Source organism: Protomyctophum bolini (assembly GCF_963924005.1).
Source record: "Protomyctophum bolini genome assembly, chromosome: 18".
Lineage (NCBI taxonomy): Eukaryota > Metazoa > Chordata > Actinopteri > Myctophiformes > Myctophidae > Protomyctophum > Protomyctophum bolini.
This window is the reverse complement of record NC_137879.1, coordinates 3,212,345-3,217,858: the sequence shown is the minus strand read 5'-3', so window position 1 is coordinate 3,217,858 and position 5,514 is coordinate 3,212,345. Positions and strand designations below refer to the sequence as shown.

The following is a 5,514-nucleotide window of genomic DNA, read 5'->3' as shown; positions in this document are numbered from 1 at the left end:
CACCCTTTACGTCTGTGTGTTGTTTCATAAATCAGTGCTATTGAACACCCTTTAGGTCTGTGTGTTGTTTCATAAATCAGTGCTATTGAACACCCTTTAGGTCTGTGTGTTGTTTCATAAATCAGTGCTATTGAACACCCTTTAGGTCTGTGTGTTGTTTCATAAATCAGTGCTATTGAACACCCTTTAGGTCTGTGTGTTGTTTCATAAATCAGTGCTATTGAACACCCTTTACGTCTGTGTGTTGTTTCATAAATCAGTGCTATTGAACACCCTTTACGTCTGTGTGTTGTTTCATAAATCAGTGCTATTGAACACCCTTTAGGTCTGTGTGTTGTTTCATAAATCAGTGCTATTGAACACCCTTTAAGTCTGTGTGTTGTTTCATAAATCAGTGCTATTGAACGCCCTTTAGGTCTGTGTTTTGTTTCATAAATCAGTGTTATTGAACACCCTTTAGGTCTGTGTGTTGTTTCATAAATCAGTGCTATTGAACACCCTTTAAGTCTGTGTGTTGTTTCATAAATCAGTGCTATTGAACGCCCTTTAGGTCTGTGTGTTGTTTCATAAATCAGTGCTATTGAACACCCTTTACGTCTGTGTGTTGTTTCATAAATCAGTGCTATTGAACACCCTTTAGGTCTGTGTGTTGTTTCATAAATCAGTGCTATTGAACACCCTTTAGGTCTGTGTGTTGTTTCATAAATCAGTGCTATTGAACACCCTTTACGTCTGTGTGTTGTTTCATAAATCAGTGCTATTGAACACCCTTTAGGTCTGTGTGTTGTTTCATAAATCAGCGCTATTGAACACCCTTTACGTCTGTGTGTTGTTTCATAAATCAGTGCTATTGAACACCCTTTAGGTCTGTGTGTTGTTTCACAAATCAGCGCTATTGAACACCCTTTACTTTATGACTGTTCATACGTGGACTGACATATCTAACATGTGTTCACTGCATGTTATGACTGTTCATACGAGGACTGACATATCTAACATGTGTTCACTGCATGTTATGACTGTTCAAACGAGGACTGACAAAATTATATCTAACGTGTGTTCACTGCATGTTATGACTGATATGTGGACTGACATATATCTATGTCAAACATTTGAATAAAAAAATATAGCAAGCTTTACCACACAATATTACTATCTACCAACTGCTATTATTTATTACCCATGACCTTTTCACATAAAATACAAAGACGCCATCAGTAAAGACGGTATCCTGAGAACTCGCCAGTTTTCCAAGTCGCCGCGTTTAACTGCATTTTAGTTTCACTTAACCGATCGTTTAAAGTGCATTGAATTCAATAGTTGTTTAGAGTTAACACTAGATTAAGTAGGAATGCTAAAAGTTTAAACACCGAAAGTATACCGAAACAATGTCATTTATTAGTAAACAGTATCCTGAAATGGTAGGTCTACTTATCATTGGTGTTCAGATACTCACCCTTTTTATCATCATCTAGATCAGGGGTAGGCAACCTTTGGCACCGGTGCCAACCTTGGCACAAAGGAGGGTGATCACTGGCACACTGGCATGGAAATAAAATTAAATACCGTTAAATAAACAATTAAAAAAATGTAGTCAAATAAATGAATTCACTCATTTGTATGTAAATTACATCCTGCACATCATTGTACATTCATTAAAACTGTGAACTCTGACTGGGGGAGGGAGATAGGAGGGCTCTACTTAGAGTCTAATGATCATTATAACAATGTGAAAGAATATTTAACAAGGGAAAATGTTATATTCGTGGACAATCAAAACATGTTGTGTCATTAAAGTGACACACTGACTATCTAGAAACTAAAAACATGGCACTTTGTTTCAAAAAGGTTGCAGACCCCTGATCTAGATGACCATTTAATTGCACAAAATAAATTGATCACTTTGGAAATTAACTCTAACATCTGTGGGTTTGACATAAATACTACACTGATGAAGACAGCATGTTAGCATAACGATGAAGACATTGATGAAGAATGAAGACGGGGCTCGGGAGGCAAGCACAGAGCAGACCCTCGGGGGACACCACCATGCAGTCAGTGAACTAAATACACAGGTTCTTCTGACTGAGTGCTTGCCTTAGACTTATACACAGCAGACACACACGGAGGAAATGGAGCCTGCGGGCTACTTAAAATAGATTTAATTCCACTGTTTACACAGATTAGGAAGGACAAACAGGATAGGAGCCAGCATAAAGAAACCCAGATAATTCTTCTTTATCTGCTGAAGGCTGGTGGGGCGCCTCCTCTCCTCTCCTCCCCTCCCCTCCCCTCCCCGGCTCCACCCTAAGGCTGGTGGGGCGCCTCCTCTCCTCTCCTCCCCTCCCCTCCCCTCCCCGGCTCCACCCTAAGGCTGGTGGGGCGCCTCCTCTCCTCTCCTCCCCTCCCCGACTCCACCCTAAAGGCTGGTGGGCGCCTCCTCTCCTCTCCTCCCCTCCCCTCCCCGGCTCCACCCTAAGGCTGGTGGGGCGCCTCCTCTCCTCTCCTCTCCTCTCCTCTCCTCTCCTCTCCTCTCCTCTCCTCTCCTCTCCTCTCCTCTCCTCTCCACCCTATATACAACCTCTTAATCACTATCAGCTCATTGTGGGTTAAACCCGGGTTCATGCCATCATTCTGATGGCATGCATGCAGATCTGCTATTTTTTGAAGAAAATAAATTTTGTGGTGCGAATCTTTAACTATATATTCTTTCAGAGCGGACGTTTGTAACTCATATCTTTGCTTCTGAGGGAGGGTCCCTGGAACAACATATTTTCAGATGGGGGGTCGGCGGCCAATTACATATTTATATTCCTGGGGGTCCTTTTGACATGAAAATGTTTGAGAACGACCGACATAGAAACATAGGGTTGTTCCGAAAACTGTCCGTTTTAGAAGACATTTTTGTGCCTTATAGCCGTTCTAATATGTGTTATGAAAGTCGAGCCACTATGAGTTAAGCCATGTTTCAACCTATTATCAGTGTATCTTAAAATAGCAGCCATGTGATGGATCATGCAGAAGTTTATAGGCTACGTCATACAGTATACATACAGTATACCAGAATGTTTAAGCTCCTTAAAATCACTATGTCTGAGTGAGGGGGAACAGATACTTCTAAGGGCCTATATATCAAACGACAACCTACATCAAACCCTAACCTAACCATAACCGCAAGCACGGAGCAACGCATCCCTCACCAACCTTAATCCGGTCGGGCCAATGCTATGTCGAACCAAAGTCTGCCTCCCATGTCCCATCCATATCAAACATTAGTGTTTATACGCCATACAACTTGAGGCATATTAAGTGATCTATATGTGATCTGTCCTGCTGTGACCAATGTGCATTTGTTCAGATTGTGGCTACTGGGTGGGTAGTAGTCTACTACTGTATAGGGTCAGATCTACTGGGTGGGTAGTACTGTATAGTACTGTAGGTCAGAGGAGCAACTGGGACTGATGGGTTTTGGTGCCAGCAGGGCAAACTGAGCCCATGAATCATGATGAATAGGATATTGTACACAAATGACTTACACAAAGGTTTGTATTAGAGTTAAGTCTGTCTGTACTTACGTGTCAGGAATGAGTTACGGAGTATAGGACCCAAAAGGATGCAGGCACGCAGATGCAGAGCAGATTATCTTCAAGGTGTTTATTTTTACTATCAAAACAAGGTTATTCCAAAAAAGGCGAAACACAGGCAAGACGTTTCAAAATTCAGACACAAACCTCACTCAGATAGGTATACCAACAAGAACACATGGCAAACAAAGGGCTTAGACAGGGGTAACAGGACACGGGTGAACTCAATATACAATCAGCCACATGATAGGCTAACAGGCAAACAGAACACAGGTGACTTCTAGGATACAATCATCAGGTATATGTATAAGACAGAACAGGAAACACCAACAAGAGGAGGCAGGAAAACACAGAACGATACTACAAAATAAGACAAAACCAAAAACAACAACAGAGTTAACGGTAAACCAAAACCAAACACCACAATTAAGGCAAATCTTTACAATATTTTGTTATCCACCATCACCACCATGCTATTGATGTTGGTATGATAGGAGTTAACAGGGCAAACCTTGATCAAAATCTAATTGTGTATAGACACACATTGTGTAGATTTTTAACAATAATTTAACTCTTGAGAGCGTCAAATGAACTATTAGGGTCCATTTGGTTACCAACTCTCCATTTATCTGGGTATAACACCACCTGGAAGTTGGAACCCCCTCAAGAACCATTGCTTAATGTACAGTATGAATATTGATGAATGATATATAAACAATTAGATTGTTATTTTTAAATCAAATTTCCCCACTGCATGGGCCCAAGGCCAGGCCAAATTGATCATGTGATCAAGAACTTAGGTTTATATCAGAACTAATGTTGTATAGAAGGCCTATAATTATGCAAAATGTTTCTAGGGGTGCATAAGAATTAAGTAGGCTACAGGTCTACTTTCATTAATATTGTATTTTATTCTGGCCACTGCCACATTTAAATTCTTACATATTTTTTTTTAGTAAAAAGGGTTTTAAAATTTGAGCAAATTAGTCTACTTTAATTGGTATGGAAGTGTTGCGTGCGGTCTCTAATTATAATCAGCATACGATTGGGCACTGTCTGTCTGTCTGTCTGTCTGTCTGTCTGTCTGTCTGTCTGTCTGTATAATTACGGTATAATTAAAAGAGAACCCCTTTGTAAAGTCATTCCGTGGGCGTGGTGGTGGTCTTTGGGTTTGGGTTTGGGGGGGGTCTCTAGATCTCCTGTCAGCTCCATCAGCCCTGAAGGCTCTACGGTCTGTTGGAGAGAGAAGTGACCGCAGCAGCACAGCTCGCTCGCTCTCTCTCTCTCTCTCTCTCTCTCTCTCTCTCGTTGGCTGAGCGCTCCGAGGCTAGGCGTCACTATCCGTCCCGTCAGGCAGGCAACATCCACCCACTCCTCCCACACTGTGTGTGTGTGTGTGTGTGTGTGTGTGTGTGTGTGTGTGTGTGTGTGTGTGTGTAGAAACAGCTTAGCTTAGGCTACTGCCTGGAGTCGCTAAACCGTGCGTGTGTCCAGTGTCCGTCATACGGAGGATTACCTGCTGGATCTGTATTCTGTGTGTGTGTGTGTGTGTGTGTGTGTGTGTGTGTGTGTGTGTGGGTGGGAGTCCCGCGTAGTTCGCTGTCCTGACGTCCCGTGCGTAAAATATTAAGCGACCAAACGAATGAACCGAGGAGTAGCCTATACCGGAGGAAAACAAACACCAACCCGTTGTCATTTCATCCGTCTTGAGTTCTCCATCCCCTAAAGGAAATAACTTATTGGGACTGTTTTCTTCTACAACCCCCGGTCCCCCACACTGCTTATTGGGACGGTTTTCTTCTACAACCCCCGGTCCCCCACACTGCTTATTGGGACTGTTTTTCTTCTACAACCCCCGGTCCCCCACACTGCTTATTGGGACTGTTTTCTTCTACAACCCCCGGTCCCCCACACTGCTTATTGGGACTGT

General features: G+C 42.4%; 1 protein-coding gene across 3 annotated transcripts in view; it reads left to right on the top strand.

Annotated features, from left to right (window-relative positions):
* The first annotated feature begins 4,902 nt into the window (after positions 1 to 4,902).
* LOC308332972 (growth/differentiation factor 10-like) overlaps positions 4,903 to 5,514 on the top strand; it is a 12,613-nt gene continuing 12,001 nt past the window's right edge. For 2 of the 3 annotated variants that reach the window (XM_080789121.1, XM_080789120.1), the window contains exon 1: positions 4,903 to 5,514. This exon is cut by the window's right edge and continues 857 nt beyond it. The gene's annotated coding sequence lies outside the window, so the exon portion shown is untranslated. The other variant, XM_080789119.1, reaches the window with a different exon arrangement.